Source organism: Leuciscus leuciscus (genome assembly GCF_965113295.1).
Source record: "Leuciscus leuciscus genome assembly, chromosome: 3".
NCBI classification, from domain to species: Eukaryota; Metazoa; Chordata; class Actinopteri; order Cypriniformes; family Leuciscidae; genus Leuciscus; species Leuciscus leuciscus.
This window is the reverse complement of record NC_138727.1, coordinates 30753610-30773650: the sequence shown is the minus strand read 5'-3', so window position 1 is coordinate 30773650 and position 20041 is coordinate 30753610. Positions and strand designations below refer to the sequence as shown.

Genomic DNA, 20041 nt, shown 5'->3' with positions numbered 1-20041 from the left:
CACTTGCCCTCTGCCTGGATCAGAATCTGCTGCGCCTGCCTGAAAAGGGGATGTGAACGCAGACTGCCCTGGTGATTTATGTAAGAGACTACCAATGTGTTGTCTGTGTGGACTACATGATGGCTTCTTTTAGGAGTGGGAGGAAGGGTTTCAAAGCTAGAAACTCTTTGATCATTTCAGACAATTTATGTCCTATAATGAAGATGAAGGTCCCAAAAAGCTCACTGGCTGGATGGCCACTGAGAACCTAGGGGTGACCCTCGGGGGCTGGGGGCCAGGATTGCCAGTTTTTTTTTCCTTTGCCATTCCAGAGGAGATCTGAGATCCTCTCTCCCCCGGGATGGCTGTGCCTGACCGCTCTTCCCGGCCCCCTTATCAACTGTCTCCTGTTTCTTATCTGCCAAATCTACAGTACCTGCACACTCCATGATTGAAGTTTGCAGAGCCACCTCGGCGACTGTGGTACCCGAACAACAGGGTGCAGGGACTTGACTCTCGAAGAGAGCCAAGTGGGATCGGAGCTTGCAGAGAGTTAATTTCTCACAATGAGCCATAATATATCACGGGCAAGGCGTTACACACCTCCTAAAAATTTTTCCTGACATGTTGGAAACAAACTCTTTGTTCAACCCCCACATACAGGTAAAGCAAACACATGCTCACACATATGATTTCTGAAAACAAAGAAGCTGACGACACACTGCTGTGGCGTCTTTTTCGATTTTTTATTGATGCACTACACTATGTCACTACGCCATCATGTTCAGCCAATCCTAGTTTGGCGTGAGTAAACGCATACTTCAGATACCGGGTCACACGAAGCATCCCCATAGCGTCAAGCCATGACGCAGCATTGAGTTTCACTCAAAGGGGAACTTGACTTTAGTTTCTCTTGTTTATAAATTGCAATATTATATTGATATAATCACACCTTAATTTAAGTACAAAAGTATATTTTAAAAAAAATTGTTGAAAAATGTCCAATAAAATGAATTTGTTAGAGAATGAGCATTAATTTAAATGTTTAGTTCCTTTACCTACTTTCTGATCGCTTATTAATCTATTATAGCTAACGTGCAAACATATGAAATACATTTTACATAGACAATTTTTTTTAAGTACTGTATGTAAAGAGATTATATTGTTTGATAACACAATTTTCTAAATATAAATGTGGTTTTGAGTATTCCTCTTTAGAGTGTTATTTTCTACTGTAACAAAGTATGATCATGTCTTTTATTTACAGGCTTAAGTCTACCCACTATATGTACAAGTGCAGGTTTCCTACCTTTTTATTTTTGTCTCCTTATAGTTTACACAAACTTGAGGAGTCCTTATCAGAGAACATTCTGTCATTAAAGCAAAAGTGATAAATAGCCAAGTATTTCTGAGTTATACAGGCCTACAATAATTTTTTTAAATCATGTTATTTATTTATTTTAAAGTTTAACTGTTCACTTAACTTGTTATACGGAATTTTGTAATGTCGTTTTGATTTTGAAGTAAATAAAAGAAACACCACTAGGGGGCAATAGGTGTCGAGGGTACAATTTATGCAATTTTACTTCAAACTCAACATGTTTATGGGAGGATTCTAAAAACTTTTTGGATACTGCTGCAGCGTTGTTAAACTCTATGAGTTTGCACACACATTACGATACATTTGTTAGGCATTATATAGATATAATGATGAATAAATGCATGTATATTGTAGACCGAGGTTTTAATGTCATTTGAATCCTTTTAAGGAGAAGATTAGAGCTCTGCTGTACAATGGTTTATGATGCATCCCAATGTTTCCACCACAGTGAAAATATGTGCAACATAATTCACAATGTTACTGTATTTGATTGTATTTTTGATTAATAAATGATACATTGGTATATGGAAGAATTCATTTCTTTCCCATTTGTAACAATGTTTTAGTTTTATTAAGTTTGTTGTTGTTAATCACTTAATACGATTTATAATTACAATGATCTTTCTTTCTTTCTTTCTTTCTTTCTTTCTTTCTTTCTTTCTTTCTTTCTTTCTTTCTTTCTTTCTTTCTTTCTTTCTTTCTTTCTTTCTTTCTTTCTTTCTTTCTTTCTTTCTTTCTTTGATAGACTATTGAAAATAAATTACATGACAACGGGGTAACCATTTTGTGTGCGTGTGTGTTCTCCATCTTTTGACATTAAGATATTGACTTGAATTAAAGAGACATGGTGTAATGTGATTTGAGTTTGAGGTGTAGCTGGTGACCACTGGAATGACTTTTGTAGCCACATTCCTTAAACCCATTTGATATTGGGGGTATTATTGTTATTTTCCAAAGGTCACCCTCCATTTCAACATTTACTTAGACAATTTGCAGTTTATTCTTTAAAGACCCTTTTTTATTTTTATATTTCTCTTAAATTTTGTTACAGAAACTGAACAAAATGTATAGGCCCTGTGTCCCAATGGCATAGGCTACCTGAAGTGTTGGTGAGAGAATACTGCCTAATGTGTTGAAGCTGCTTTTGTTCATTTCCCTGACCACAAATGTGTTTAGCAGCCATTGAAACACTACAAAAATGTTCATGTGAATTTTCTGTATATTACTGTCTTCTAGTTTCTATACATGTACAGTGATCTGTAAAGTAGCTGTTATTATTACAGTTACATTACATATGTATACTGTTTAGTGAACAGGATTAGAATATGACTGTAAAATTCCAGTTTTGTGGTTTACAAGCACAGTGATTACAGTGGTTAATTAATAATCACTTGTACATTTACAGGTAGGCTAAATGATTAATGCTCCCATTGCTCCAATTTTGCAGTTCTATTTTTGAATAATTTGCTGCATAATTGTTTTATTGTTGTTTTGTTTTAATCAATAGTATTACTCGTATAGTATTGAATGCAAGCGTAGACTAAATTATTAGCCTATCATTTATGAATAGATATTAAGAGCTTACACCATTATATCAGCAATCACAAAACTGGTGACTTAAAACGAAACAACTATTTAAGTTATTATTAAATCCACCACAATATGATTTTTTTCATTATTCATTATTGCAGTAATCTGTAGCATAATGACAAAAAATGACCCAAACAATTTCAAATACAAATCTGAATAGCTACAGTCTTGTAACTGTAAGAAATGATTATTAAATATTGACCAATTCTGTCAATATGTAGCCATAGTGTAGGCAGGGCTATTAAAAGAGCTTTAATCAAACAAAAGCATTCTGGTTTATTCCATTGCATTAGCTAAGAGTTTCAGTTTCATCTATAGTAAAATAGGGGAGGGGCTATGAAGTAAACCATGGTCAAGAAGTACAATAGTTCTGATTGGACAGAGTCCATGTACCATCGGGAAGACAGCCACTCCTCTCACTACCGCGAAACGACGCGAAAATCTTATTAACCACGTGAATATTTAAGAGAACAAGTTCTCTCCACGCTTTTCATTTACCCGCATTGATGAGAAATGGGTTTCTTTATTTTTTTATGAAGGGATGCAATTTGGATATTTCCGCCGGGTGGTGCATTTCACGGATTTCCCGGAGAAATAATTTTCTGTAATATCTTGGCGAATTTATTTGAAAGACCTCACGGGACGAAACGGTATGTTTATGCATTTGCCAAGTTGGTGCAACATCTGAGTATGTTTCTACGAGGTGGATTGTGATTAGGGTCAATGGGGTTGAAGAAAAGAGAGGATAATATAGTTCAGGGTGAGGGGTGTGTGATTGCATGGATCCTTTCGGTCAATCTCGCTTATAAATGAGAATTCAGTTTAATTTCGCCTATTCAACAGGCTGTCGATAGTAAGTCACTAAAGTCCTTATATAACCAACGTGTAAGGTCTAGTTTAATGTAAAGACGTCCAGATAAGCCAGTTTTAAGTGCGAAGGAACAGTTTTTGTTTAGGTTGGCACTCTTGTTTATTTTGCGCCTGCTTTCCCCAAAATAATACAGTTCAGTAGGCTATTGGAGATGGTCATTTTTTGTAACCTTTTCTAAATTTGGTGAACAGAACTCTTATATATTTTAAAATTGTTATTTGAGCTAGACGTGTATATAGCTATTATAAACCATTTCGACGTTGGGAAATATAGCATGTAAGCCTTTTCACGATTTTTAAGTTGTCTGTACCCATGTTTTCTCAGGGAATAGCGCAGAAAGGCGTTCAAGATTTCCCAAAATCTAAGGTAAGTTTTTTTTCTTCTGTTGACTGGGTTGTCTTGTCGGTCCCACTGTGCTTTTAGAGTTGTTTGAATGGTCGTGTGGGCCTAGTCGCACTTGTTTATATCCAAAGTTTTTATTATGTAACTGGAAATGTTGTTTTCGGTAGCTGTTTTTCAGTTTAGCAAACAATGTGAAAATACACTTTTCTTTTTAATTTAGGGAAAAATAATAATCAGTATTTACGAATTAGTAGGCTATAATACATCTACAGGCAAAAGCTATGTGTTAAAATAACTCGGGGCTTGACAAAGGTTGTTAAAGTGCCACAAAGTCAAACTTCCTGTTTAGGTCGAGTGCCTTTTGTCCATTGTGTCAGCACCCATACACACAAACACACATAGGCCTACACCATTGGCTGTGAGGGAACCAGGTCTGAACTTGATGTTGTGAGGATTGCGTATTGGAGGTCGTATAGCAGACATTTAGTTAGCCTACTTCATTTCTCTGTTTAATTTGTATTTACGTATTTGTTTTTGTAACTTTCTTGTTGGATTCACAGCAGATAGATGAGAATATCTGCTGGCTTTAAATGTTGCATCACAATGATAGGTTTTTAAGTTTGTTATTATTATTAATGATTCAAATTATAATCTGTATCATGTGCATTACCTATGTTTGTTTATTAAGGCTGTTTATCTACTGTTGTTAAAGGTGTAGAAAAATCAAATATAGCCTATAGTCTCTGGCTGCTTGTTTCTCTACAATACTTTATTCACTACAATAGTCATTCTTTTTTTAAATATGGCGTTAAAGAGATTGAGCTTACCATTAATGCAAATCATTTGTTCAAACGCATGCAGACATGCTTGAATAGCAAAGGTTACTTAAGTACATAGAACACAACCACGTGACCAGCTTTACATTCCTCCTATGCTTCCACCCTGCAGTAGTTTTTAGCATAATGTGTTTGCAGATGCCTTTTCTATACTTTACACACACACACAAAAACCATACAAGTAGCAGGGACACCCCATTCTCTAACTCATGATTGGTGGGGACCAAATGGGAAATGTATAGCCTACATCTCAAAAACCCATACAAAATTAACCATGATCAACATGATTTTGTGGAGCTTCCATTTCTTTCTTTTTTTTCTTTTTTTGTCAGTCTAAAGTGCAAAACCCAAATAAACAGAACAGGCTGATCAAAATGTTTTTGGAAGTACTTATGTGTACAGTAACTTGCCAAGTTTTCGTTCTAGATTAAAGCATTCCATAAGTATGAGAGGGAATTATTAGATTATATTAGACATTTTCATAAGAATAGTTTTTTTTTTTTTTTTTTTTTTTTGCTAATACTGGGCCACCAAGAACAACATCAAGTATTACTAGATAGTATTAATAGAGATTCCCTGTTGTCTTCACACAAAGAGAGGTGGGATGTGGGGCAAGGAACATAATTAGAGTCCACTGTAATGGTACTTGACATTACCATTATGTGTACTTGAGTAATTTGTATAGGTCGCATTGTTGTACATTGTTTTAGTTGCAGTGATGTGGCTGCTTTTAAGTAAATTTGCTAGCCTATATGTTATACGTACATATTATACAAACTTATTATTATACCTTTTAATAGACACAACATGCATATTGGCATCTTTGTGGTTTGTGGCAAGGGATTTTGTGAATTTAAAAAAAAAATTAAAACAGTATGTAACTCAATGTTTTGAGAGTAAAATATTAAACCTCCACTAAATTAAAACTTAAGTTTAAATCAACTCCAAAAATTTATATTTGTCAATATTCGTTTAATCACTGAGAGGCCAGTCAGTTTTTCAAATGATACTATTTTAATTATACTTATTTTATTACGATAATTATTCTATTACAAAACATACATAAAATGTTAAACTATATATAATAATAAAAATAAACTATACCAATATTCTGTTTTAAATTTGTTTGATTACAAACATTTTCAGTTTCTCAAATGTTCAAACTAATATTACAATGTAAGTTCATGAAGAAAATAATGATAATTAATGATTTCAATATTCCAGAAAAGGAAAACACATAAGGTATCAGATAGCAAAAGTGATCAATATTATTATCATGGTTTTCCAACAGTAAATTTCATATAATAAATCATTTATACATCCTGAACTCAGCATTACAAAAGCAGTGTTTGTATTTGAGGTTCTATCAACTGTTGATTTATAACTTTTATATTTGTTGTTTATATTGTTGCTAGCACTTCAAAATAAGGTCTCATTTGTTAACGTTAGTTGATTCATTTGTTAACATGAACTAACCATGAGCAATATATTTTTACAGCATCTAAAATATTTGTTCCTTTTATTTAATAAAAATACAATTGTTCATGGTTTGTTCATGTTAGTTCACAGTGCATTAATGTTTACAACTTTTGATTTTAATAATGTATTATTAGAAATGAACATTATCTAAGATTAATAAATGCTGTAGAAGTATTGTTTATAGTTAGTTCTTGTTAACTAAAGTCACCAAATAAAACCTTGTTGTGAAGTGTTACCAAATTCTGAATATGCACAATACATTTGAAAATGTGGCATTTGCGGCAATACTTTAATTGTGGTGTCTTAAAACATACTAGACCAGATTCAAAATGACCTAAGTCTGATTTGTAGATTCATCATGTGTTTATAAATAGTAAACTCATGATAAAACATTTTAACAACAGCTTTGAGAGTCAGTGTCAGCAACATTAGACAGAATCAGTCCATTTTTTATTTTATTTAATAAATAAAACTATTTGATAAATCAAATAAAAATAAAGGGAACAGAACATTAAAATGTGCAGTTCTAAATTATAATTTAAATTCCATACAAATGCAATGATTAGTAAAGGTTGATAACAACGAAATATGTTCGAGTTTTGTGAAGCTGTTTATGATTGTTATGAGAAGAATTTATTATAGGTCTCAATTTCCAAACAATTTTTGGATAAATTTGTTTTTTTGAACCAAGTTGAAAAAAACTCTGACCAAATCTGAGAATTAAAATACTGTCATTATTTCATAAAGAATTAAAGCCCTCGCACTTTAAAATAGGTGTTTCTGAGTAGAGAGGGAGTTGTGTGTGTTTGTGCTAAAGTTCATTTTCGGCATTACTTCATTGAAACTTCATAGAGAGATACGGTGTGGAGAAAGCGCTACTACAGTCAGTGGAAGTGGGCCAAGCCACCCGTGTGTGTGTGTGTGTGTGTGTGTGTGTGTGTGTGTGTGTGTGTGTGTGTGTGTGTGTGTGTGTGTGTGTGTGTGTGTGTGTGAGTGAGAGTAACCAGAGCTGAGCAGATCGGATGCCGCACTATGAACACGACTTCAGTTCTGTCACCCTGTGTCATCTGATGCACAGGAATCCTGTCACAGAACACATGTTGAATGTAGGTATCATGATTAGAACAGCAGATGAGAGCGTAAGAAACATAGAGTAATTTTATATTGGTAACATGAAGTAACTATTATAATAAATGACAGTGTTATTTTATATTGGTAACATGAAGTAACTATTATAATATATGACAGTGTTATTTTATATTGGTAACATGAAGTAACTATTATAATATATGACAGTGTTATTTTATATTGGTAACATGAAGTAACTATTATAATATATGACAGTGTTATTTTATATTGGTAACATGAAGTAACTAATATATGGGATGGTCAGTATTAGTAATTATTTTAGTTTATGTATTATAGTCATCACTGGATGATACTTTTTTTTAAGTTACACATTTTTGTCACATTTGTCTTTGGTATGTGAATTTAATTGTGGTGTTAAAGTCAACATGAAACACTTTCTGTTGTCTTAATGTTCCTTGTCTTATTGTCTGTGTTTTTCTCACACAACGTCTGTAAAAATTCCAGAGCAAATTCCTTGCAGTTTTTCGCCGAACTTAGCGTACCTCTGAGAAATCCAATCCCATCCGAATGCGAATGTCTGATGATGTTGATGTTGTATTATCCTAACTCGTCTCCTCGTGTTTTTTGACCTACCTGAGCTACCGTTTGCATACCAATCTTCAGCATGTTTTTATTTCATTTAGATATGAATGACGAAAAATATGAACTTTTTTTATTATAAAATTAATAAATAGAACAAATCGCATGAAACTGTGAATACACTTAATATCAATGTGAGGTTAGAATACGATGCTTGTTTCGCTGCTCACTTATGTGGGTTTAGCCACTTTTGTAAACTTATGAAGTTTACTTGAATAGGGGTTTTATAATAAATTAAACTAAATTAAATAATAACTTAAGACATATATGTCATACGTAATGCATGCGTAAAGCACAGCACATGACCTTCTTTAACGGCCACGTCTAGAAAACACACACTCCCATCTCTGTAATAAACACGGAGATGTTGGTCCGGTCCGAATCGGTGCATGAAATCACAGACGCTGAGTGATAAAAATTGTAACCAAACGTTGTTTCGAAAAAATTATAATTACACTGTAACAAGGACACATAAAATAAAGTGTAATCATTTTCTTTTCTTTCTAATCTTTTTCTTGCTCATCTTGTTATTAACATGTAATAACTTGTTCTTCCTCTGCTACAACACAATTTTCAGACTATTGCGATATTTATTTGAACACTCCTGAAATAGATTTTTAAAATCCCAATGAGATCTTTATGTTAGTGAAGCAGACTACTTGCATAAAATTCATATAAATATCAGTTGTCTTTTATCTCCCAATAACATGTCTCGGAAAGATGATATTTAAATCCTTCAAGATCAAAGCTCTTTCGTTTTTACTGTGGGGGGCAAAAAATATAACGCAGTGCAATACAATGATGACTGAGAGATGTACAAATAAACGTTCCTCAACAGCCTGATGAATCATATTTGATACATTTTAACATCATTTTTCTTAAACATGATGTATGGATAGTCAAATAATCCGAAGTTGCTTCATTCCAGTATTATCTATTTTGAACTATTACTACTAACAATATAACATGTATTACATTTACTTTATAAGAATTAGTAAAGATTTCACAGCAAAAAGAGATGTGTACAACAACTTAAGGGTGTCGATTGTGTTATAAAGTACACAAAGAAGGAGTTGAGAAACAAAAACAGTCTTTAATAAATCCAAAACAGAAAACTCAGAAAATCGCAGGAGAATAACTGTACACAACCACATTAACATTGACGATACCGGACAAAGAAAGTTAATGAACAGCGGGTTTAAATACACAGAGATAATTAACGTAACCAGAACAGCGTCTATAACTCAATCAAAAACCATGGAGACAAACTAGCAAAGGGAACACAGGCAAACAGGAACAGAACACAGTCAAAACGAAACCAAAACTGAACAAACACATTACAAAGGGGGGATGTTTTTAGAATTTTACTTTTCACGATTCACTTACTAACAAAGGTATGAACTTCCAGATGTCAGAATGCATGCATTATGTGCACAACAGGTTTTTCAGCAAAGTGTTGTTAGGGTTAAACATTTTTTTCTTAAATATCCTGTTGAATATCCTGTTTAATTAATAAATGTCATAACAATAAAGTTAAATGGCAGTCAAAGGTGAGCGGTGTTCTTGCATTGCCAGTACTTGTGACATGCCTGGACTCGGAAGACACTATCTGAGCTTTGTTACACCAGTTGAAGGAGTACGGGGGTATTTAGAGATTTTGAGATTAAACGAATAACCCATCTCCATTCATCCTTTCACTGTCTCTGTCCTTCTCGTTGCGCGAAACCATTGACAGCACTTGTGTCTGTTTTTAGATATTCTGCGTGGTGTTGATAGTCCATTGGTGTTCACAGGCTCTGTTTCTGTATCCGCGTCTCTTTCTCTTTAAACACACATTGACTTAGTCACATTTAAAGCCTTTGCCCCATACCTATGCTGAGGCAATGCTGATGACTTGGGGATGGTGCAGGAGTTGCTATGGTAACCCTATAGCTGGAGAGTGTAGAGGTATAGGCAGGTCGGTTGGGCTTTTGTTATGGATGAAGTGTGTGAGTGAGTGGAGTCTAAAGCAACACAATAGCCCACTGAGACCAGCTGACAGGAGAGGGAATTTACTGGGAAATTTTACTGTGATCTATAAGTACTGTGAGAAAGGTTGGGAAGCAGAAATAAAGACGTGCTGTGAAAGTGAAGAGAGGAACACTCCCTGTTTGCTTATAGGTGTCGGCTGATCAACAGGTTTTAGAAGAGTTGATTATTAAGCTTTATACAAAATAAATAATCTAACTATACTGTATGTAAAATCTTTTCATGAATTTAAATAAGAATATAGGCTAATAATAAATATATCCCGCTGTTACTGTCAGATTGTAGCCACAGGGCATATGCATAAAGTGTATTAAGCTTCATAACTATTACGTTTAATTTAATGTATTTAATGTAATGAGTCATTGTTCACAAATCTGATTACACAGAGTGATAGTCTGAATCACAAATAACTCTTATTGGGCCCCACAAAGTCCATTTAATTTTGATCTATTTCCACAAAATAAAAAGTTATATCTATTCAATTTTTTTCACAAAAATCTGCTATCGTTTTACTGGATTTTGTTGTTTGTGGTTTAATTACATTTTAATAATCAGAAAGGATGTCAAATCAACTGAATTAAAAAAAAAACGTTAAAAATAATAAATTATTAACATTTTAACAAAAACAGTGAAATGTGTTTTATTTTTTCAGAAATTCTGTGTTGTCGTTTTTTCTGGATTCTGTTTTAATGATTTAATTGTATTTGATTTAATACAAATGCATTATCAAAAGTGATGGTAAACAAAAGGAAGGTATAAAACTAACAATTTAATAAACATTTTTTTACATCCAATCAAATTAAATTGAACAATTCCTTTAATTTTTGGAAAACAGTGCTGCACAAAAGAGGTTTACTGTGCATAAATTAACACATGGATGTGCGCGCATGCTTGAGAAAATGTGTTAAACTGCATCACTCTTTCATGCAGAGACACAGAACATGCAGTCTTCAGATTTCAATAACAGTCTTTTTGATCTATTCATCACATTTTGCTAAATTCCATAACATTCCATGTTATTCAATAAAAAAAAAAAATTATGACTGGATTCTGCAATCTCATCTGCAATATTGAAATTACTCTTATGAGCTCAAGATATCATTTGAAAAATGTTAACAAATTCTTAACTAAACAAACTCACTGAACACTTAGCGAATTAACATCTGACTCTTACTGAACTTTAGGTCTTAGCTTTCTGTCATGTCCTACTCAAAATTGGGCAAGTTGTGTTTTTTGCCACAAAAGACACCATCATTGACCGCTTGTGCTGTTCTTATGACATTAAAACACTAAATGATAAATCAGAAATGTCAAACATTATCAAAATAAAATGATTACGCGCGCGCACACACACTAGGTCAGCTCTTTAGATGCTGAGCTACTGGATATGGATACACACACACACACACACACACACACACTGGGTCAGAGGATGAGGATCAGGTTGTGATGGAGATAATGCTTCTTCAGCCTCTTGTGAATCACGTGATAGTCAGTGATCTGATGGCCAGGTTAGATCTATATCCGATACTGATATTATTAAAACACATGAGCGGGTTTTTAATTAGTCTCCATTGCGGACCGGTGCATACTGACATACAATTGGGGAAATCATCACAGATTGTTTTTCGCCATAAAAAGCATAATGTGTGTGTGCATTTGACATCGTCTACGGATGGTGTACGTGCTGGATTGTCTCCTTTTACCCCCTCAGGAGGATTGTAGTGAGCTGAGTATAGGTAATGAGTGCATATGTTTGGGGGGCAGGGGCTGTAACCACACTTAATAGAGGCCTTGCCTGTGTCTAATAATCCCAGAGTCCTCAGATTAAAGGATGACGTGTCTGCTGGTAGAGCGCTACATGGCTCAGACTCTGGCCACGTTGTGTCCTGATTCCACCATGCATGAATTGCTTGAGTACGTGGGCTTTGACAAGGCAAGAATGTGGAACACAGAGCGTTGACATCACAAACTGTGGAACTCTGTCTTTTTCACATTTGGGAGGAATCTTGGTGGTTCGGTAGCAATGAATGAGTGGATGCTCTGGACCGAATCTGTGATTCCTGCAGCGATGAAGATCTAGAACTCAGTGCCACCTCTTCTATGTACTAACTGACTTAGAAAAGACAAGGAGAGTTGTTGGGTAAACTCTTCTCTTATATGACAACATTATCTAAAAAGTTTTCGTCCTGTCACTCTGTCTTCATGATCACTGGACCAGCGGCACCAAGTTGGATAAAGGTATTATATACACTTCCGTTCATAGTTTTTGAATGTTTTTGAAAGAAGTCTCTTGTGCTCAACAAGGCTGCGTTTATTTGATCAAAAATGCAGTAATAATACTGTGACATATTATTACAATTTAAACTGTTTTGGATTTTAATATAAAATGCGATTTATTCCTATGATGGCAAAACTGATTTTTCAGCATCATTACTCCAATATGTAGTGTCACATGATCCTTCGGAAATCCTTCTCGTATGCCGATTTGATGCTCAAGAAACATTTCTTAGCTGATCAATGTTCTTCTTCATCAGTGTTGAAAACAGTTTTTCTGCTTAATTGTTTTTGTGGGAACCATGATCCACTACTATTCAAAGGTTTGGGGTATGTAAGGCTTAAAATGTATTCATCAAGGATGCATTAAATTGATCAAAAGTGAGAGTAAAGGCATTCATAATGTTACAAAAAAAATCCATTTCAAATAAATACTGTTCTTTTTAACTTTTTATTAATCAAAGAATCAAAATATTAAGCAGTTCTAAACATTGATAATAATAAGAAATATTTATTGAGCACCAAATAAGCATATTAGAATGATTTTTGAATGTTCATGTGACAGTGAAGACTTACAGTTTTCCTGTATTCTGGTCAAATACTTGCAGCATTTGTGAGCTTAAGAGACTTCTTTGGAAAACATTAAAAAATCCTGATGGTTCCAAACTTTTGACCGGTAGAGATGGGTAACAGTAGTTGTTCTCTTTTTTTCGCACATTTTTCACACAGAGTCTAGTGTGTTTTAGAGTTTCTGTCTTCACTGTCTTGTTTTTTAATGAGGATGCGGAATGGGAGACTCATACATATGCAAATCAGGCATGCTGAGTATAATTATGCAGAAAGTATGCCTCTCACATGTTGAAATATGGACGTGAGTCCTCAAACCTCATTTGCATCGCATACATCTTGAATGTGTTCCAAGTGGGATATAATTGGCAGTGCATCCTCAGGAGGAGGGGCATATGTTTTAGTATTCCTCTCTGTTACCTGCTCTTATTGATATCTGTCCGATTTATCCTATAACTGCAGAATGTTACACAGAACCCTTCATGCATTATTTACATTGTTTACACAAGTTAAGACTGTGAATACAGACTTGCACATAAACTACCTATATGAAATGCACAAGGTTAGTTCACACCAATTAGACATTACATGTATGCACTTTGCAGACACTTTTATCCAAAGCAACTTTTGCATTCAAGGTATACAAGTTATCCAGTTCATACTAGTATTGTCACAAAACTGGAATTTCAATACGGTACCTTGAAAAATACTTTTCAAAAAATATATATTCAATTCCATTTTCTATACCACAGGGAAAAATTGCCATATTGATATTTTTATTTAATTTTTTGTCCATCTATTGAAATTCTGGGCAATCAGTATTTTCAAGCTTCTAAAAGTGCATGACACATTGTAACATTAATCCATATGAATCGTGTGGTTTAATTTAAGTCTTCTGAAGAGACATGATCGCTTTATATGATGTACAGATTTTAATTTACATTTACATTTATTCATTTAGCTGACGCTTTTATCCAAAGCGACTTACAATTGCTATATATGTCAGAGGTCGCACGCCTCTGGAGCAACTAGGGGTTAAGTGTCTTGCTCAGGGACACATTGGTGTCTCACAGTGGATTCGAACCCGGGTCTCTCACACCAAAGGCATGTGTCTTATCCATTGCGCCACCACCACCACCATCCCCACCATCCCCACCATCCCCATCCCCATCCCCATCCCCATCCCCATCCCCATCCCCATCCCCATCCCCATCCCCATCCCCATCCCCATCCCCATCCCCATCCCCATCCCCATTTAGGCTTATATTCAGATATAAACATTGATCAATTACCATTACAATTATCTCACCTAAATGTTTGCTCACTCATTGTATTTGTGTTTTTACAAAGGGCCGATTTTGTTGTGCAGTAGCTTACACACAGCACAAGGAAGCTTGATTTCAAACTTTGAACTGAATTGAATAAAAAAAAAATGGAAAAAAAATGAATAAAATAAGAACAAATAAACAATAACACAAATAAATACAATAGAATAAGGATACAAATTAAATAAACAGTGCTTTAAATTGTTCAGGTCTATTAAGGTGCATAAATAATACAGAAATCGAACAAAGTAATCAAATGTAAAATAACACTGGATAGTCTTCATTGTAAAAATTAAATACAGAATGAACCTTACAATTAAAGTTACAAAAGTTATTCAGTCAAGAGCACTGAGTTGCTACGTCCCAATTCGCATACTATCCATCCTAAATAGTATTCGGAATAATTAGTGTGTCACAAATCGTAGTATGCTGAAATAAGTATTCCAAAGATACCCTGATGGTCTACTTTTTCCAGTTAGATTCCGAAGTGCAGTTCGATGCACACTCTAATGGCTAATATTGCCCACAACCCATTGCTCTGTGGATTCGTTTAGAACTACAAACACAAATAAAAAGTGTTAAAAAACTGCAAACATGACGAATGTGCGAGACCGACGGTTAAGCAGAGCGGTTAAGATAAAGGAGTTTGAGTGATTAATAATCAGTAGCCCATCTAACCTGACAAAAAAAATATATATTAAATGTTATCCACATTATATTTCATCAAAAACAGCATAGTGAACTTTTATAACGACGCGTTTGGTCATTAACTTTTAAATGCATCATTATGCAAACATGAGGAGAGTTCTCCAAATGAAAGATCCATGACTGGCAGATTTCTCTCCGAAACGGTAGGAAATTAAATGTAATTGAATATGGAGGATTTTAACTGTGACAAGATGTTTGACGGGGCAGTTTAAACAGTGACGGGGTTGCATGTTATTAAGCAACAAAGCGTCCGTTAAAGACGCAATTATGACGGAGTAGAAGGCTATGTCCCAAAGCTTGCATACTCTTCTGCTTCACACTCAAAAGTATGTACTTTTTCTTCTCAAAAACAGTACATACTTTCAGGACATATAAGTAGGCGAATTGGGATGAAGCAAGTGATTTCTCTTTTTCTTTAGTTTTTTTATTAACATTAATGACACAAACAGCAGCAGGTTTTTTAGGCTGCTGTCACTTTAAGAGCTTATACATGGATCCAATATACTGTTACAAATGTGTTTTCTTTCCGAACTGTTTACGTTCACTTTAGACCTAACTGACTGTGTTTACATGTACACTGGCCAAGATGGCCATTTTGACAGAACTGTGTATGTATTTGACCATTTAGGTGCAATAAGCCACGAAAAAGAACTCAATTTGGTACTCTCGAGCTGTTTGAGAGGAGGATTTATGTGAGTGCATTTTGGATGTGAGTGTGGAACCTGCTGGAATGAGTAAAATAATGACCAATACCTGCTATCCTGTGGCGAAATTAACCGGAGTGAATGAGATGAATCAGGCAGAGGAGGTGTTAACTCGCTGTCTGACAGAAGAGAGTGCAAGAAAGCATAGCTGGTATCAGTCTATCGATACTGCGGAAATTTTTTATTTTTTGACAACACTGGTTCAAACTGTACGCTTTGCAACTTTGCATTGTTATGCTCTACTGTTTGTGCAACAGGAAAGTTCAGAAAATCTGAATTTATAGATTATAATTTATATAGATTAAAGGTTTAGTTGTGATTAAATCAATAAGCCACAGGACCTTGATTATATTCAGAATGTTGGTGTAAAGAAAATGACATTTGATTGGCAGTAAGTCTTTTAAAGGTCCCGTTGCATGCGATTCCATGTTTCAAACTTTAGTTAGTGTGTAATGTTGCTGTTAGAGCATAAATAATATCTGTAAAATTATAAAGCTCAAAGTTCAATGCCAAGCGAGATATTTTATTTAACAGAAGTTGACTACAAAAAACGGCTCGATTGGACTACACCCCTCTACATCCTGCATTAGTGACATCACCAGAACCGTTTCTTGACTAACCTCCGCCCACAGGAATGCTCCCTCAACTCTACTGGCTACTTGCGCACTTCTTATAACTTAGCCTACTGTGTTTACTCAGCTCTTACGGTGATTTTCTGAAGTAAAACTGACGCTTCATCTTTTGTGTGATGTACAATAAACTTTATTAAACTCATCAGTACATGTTTGATCATCATTCAGACAGCAGACTTGTAGGCTATTAATAAATAATGGATACATAGCCTACAAGCAGATGACAAATAAGTTATAATAACCGTAATTAAACTACTAAACCATACCTGTTTCATCTCTATACAGCACTCTGACTCTGTAGGCATTATTGTCCGACTCGAAATGAACGCCGTTACAGAGAGTTTCTGATATTATCATCATTCCGTGAGATGAATTTTTCCCATAGACTGTAAAAAATATGGACAAAGCGTCTGTGACGTCACCCATAGACTTCTGAAGAACGGTTTTGAGGCCGTTTATGGGGGGTATGGGCGGCGCCATATTTCAATACAAATGTTCAGAAAGGATAACTTACAGGTATGATTTGTTGTGTCAGATCATGGCCGAGACGTCAAATTTCAGGAATTCCACTCGGCGCAGCCTATGCTCGTTGTCAGCTGTCAATCAAGCTGTCAATCGCGCCCTTATTTGTCATACATTTTATATCTAAATACGATCTAAACTAACGAGTTAGAAAAAAATTCACCCCCCTCACAGTTGACAGGCACTCGGAACCTATCGAAAAATACAATAAAAGTCCATGGGACCAACCTGTAAAAACATGAATTTATGCTGTGAAAACGGACATTTTAACATGGGGGTGTATGGACATTTGCTCCCTTTTGGGACCTGCCCCTAGCGGATTTTCGATGTTTTGCAGTTTTTCGCACTTCCGGGTAGGCTTCATTTTTCAGATTAGAATGTTGCCGCTTGATTTTTCCTGACAGACTGAGCACGAGCTCATGAAGCTCCGCCCCCTGTGTCGTCCAGCAGCACCTCATTTGCATTTAAAGGGGACACACTGAAACGGCTCGTTTTTCTGAGCCCCAAAAAATGTCAATTTAAACATGCTGTAAAAAATGATCTGTTGGGTATTTTGAGCTCAAACTTCACATACACACTCTGGGGACATCAGAGACTTATTTTGCATCTTGTGAAAAGGGGCATAGAACGGGACCTTTAATATTGGCAAAATGGTATTATTCCCCCAACGGTTCTCATTTCCTGTTCTGTTCCTTCCTGATATGTCATTATTGTACTCTGAATCTTCTAAACTTTCTGCACTTTCTAAAAGTTGATACTAGGGACATGTCCCCACTGACTCTACATGTGTTTCACACACTGAAGTAACAAACGTCAAATTCAGTTGTTGGATTAGTAGGCTATGTTAAACCTGCTAGTGTTTGTGGGGGCAGTGTGATAATGGCAGTTGTGTTTCACAACATTGTAAATCCAACATCAATCCCTTAGAACATTCAAAATGTTGACGTTTGTGTCAACAGTGTGAACCAGCTTTTAGATTAAAAGAACAGTTCATCAAAAAAATCTGTCATTTACTCCACCTCATGCTGTTCCAAACCTGAATGACTTTCTTTGTTTTGTGGAACACAAAATAATATATTTTGAAGAATGTTGGCAACCAAACAGTGTGATTACCATTGACATCCACTCACACAACAACAACAACAACAACAAGAAAACATATTTCTCAAAATATCTTCTGCAGAAGAAAGAAAGAAAGAAAGAAAACATTCTTAAAAATAAAGGCTATTTATTGGCATTGATGGTTATATGGAGAACCTTTAACATCCATGGAACCTTTTCCATGCACAAAGGTTTTTAGATTATAAAATGTTATTCAAACTAAGAAAACACAAATGGATCTTTTAAGGATTGTTTACTCAAAGGTTTTTTGGGGAACCACAAATGGTTCTTCTATGGGATCACTGCAACAAGACCCTTTTCGAACCTTTATTTTAAGAGTGAGTTTAGAAAATGTATAGTCTACAATAGGACACCCGCACAATCTCATTCCTAAATGACAACAATTTGGCCATGTAATAAACCTTTGACAAAATCACACCGGAACATTCAAATCTGCGTTTGCGCTACTGCTGAAAGTTAGGCTATCAAGGTGTGAAAAAGCTTTGCAAACAGTCTTTTCAACCACACAGCATCGTAATTTCCATGTTATTAATATTCCAAAAAATTACAGTGGACGTACTGGAATAAAAAAAAACTTTGGATAAACACTGTCTACGGAAGTGATCAAATCACCTTTTGAAAGTAACTTGGCTCTTCAAATAATGATTGTATAGACTACATTGTTACGCTACTAGGTGGCGACAAGTGACTGTTCAAAATATTTGTCATAGAATCATTCATTCAAGACTAAGAGATTCATTCAGAAAAGCTGATTCATCCAGTAATGAAATGAGTGAGGTATTTATCATTGAATGGTTAAAAAAATGATTCATTAAAATGTATGAAAATTTTTAAATAGACTGCAGAAATTGACATTTTGTCAGATCCTCTAAATTACTTGTTATTTTGTTAGTTGTCTGTTCAGAATCTTGGGAGAATTGTGATCTCTATTTAAAACAAAACAAAAATCATCATCAATTCATCCAGAATCGTGCAGGTCTACAATATAATATAATCTAAGAATTTCTCACTAAACTGAATTTCAGCACCTGCTATTTGTCTCAGCTAGCCAAAAATCCTGCTGTGTTGTGTTTTAGAAATAGCTAATGCATTGCGTGTACTCACTTTGTCAAGGATGCTAATTAATGCTGTTTACTCTTAAACACTAATTCCTGCTGTAGAGGACATCAGAATGCTAATACACACAGCACAACTCATAAATAATTGACTGAGCTATGCAGAATGCTAATGGATTAGCCACTGGGGGCAGCAGGATACTGCTGTGTTAAAATAGTGCATGTTGAATGTTAATGTGGCAAGCGATGTCCAGGTGTACCTCTGGAATGTGAAGAAAGGAAGAGTGGTTCTATTTCTGGCTCTTTCATATTCAATAAAGAAACAACAACAGGGGTTTCAGAATTAAAACCATGTCGACAGTAAATGATAATATAAAGGCAACAATGCCAAAACACCATTCTGCTTGACACATGCAGACACCAGTGAAATCTTAAGTGGATCCAGGCAGCTTTTTTACTTTCTTTTTTGCATAATTAAGTCATAAGACTAGCTCCGTTAGAAAAACCTAGTGTGCAGCATCTCTACCTACTGACTTCTAGGAAGGCATCCTAACCATCATGGAACTTCATAAGTTTGTTTTCTGGAATTCTCTACTTTAGTTGAAGCTCCAAACAGGAAAAGTCAGCATGTCTAGCTAAATTTGGTTCTATATTGTAATTAGCATAAAAATACAGAGCACATACAAATAATGGGTCAAATACACCATCAACATGCCTGTGAAAACTGCCCACTAGCGGTCTGCATGTGTAATTGCATGTCGACGTGGACAACGACACAGTTTATAAATGAAAACCGACATGCAGCCGTAGGTCCAATGCAGAAGTATAAATCAGCCTTTATAAATTAGCAAAAACAAGGTATCTTTGAAGTCAGTGATATTCAGTTGCTCACCCT

At 35.1% G+C, this 20041-nt stretch overlaps 1 protein-coding gene across 2 annotated transcripts in view; it reads left to right on the top strand.

Annotated features, from left to right (window-relative positions):
• Positions 1 to 3325: 3325 nt before the first annotated feature.
• igf2bp2b (insulin-like growth factor 2 mRNA binding protein 2b) overlaps positions 3326 to 20041 on the top strand; it is a 47586-nt gene continuing 30870 nt past the window's right edge. For both annotated transcript variants that reach the window (XM_082165401.1, XM_082165398.1), the window contains exons 1-2: positions 3326 to 3600; positions 4146 to 4187. The gene's annotated coding sequence lies outside the window, so the exon portion shown is untranslated. The remainder of the gene's footprint in view (positions 3601 to 4145; positions 4188 to 20041) is intronic.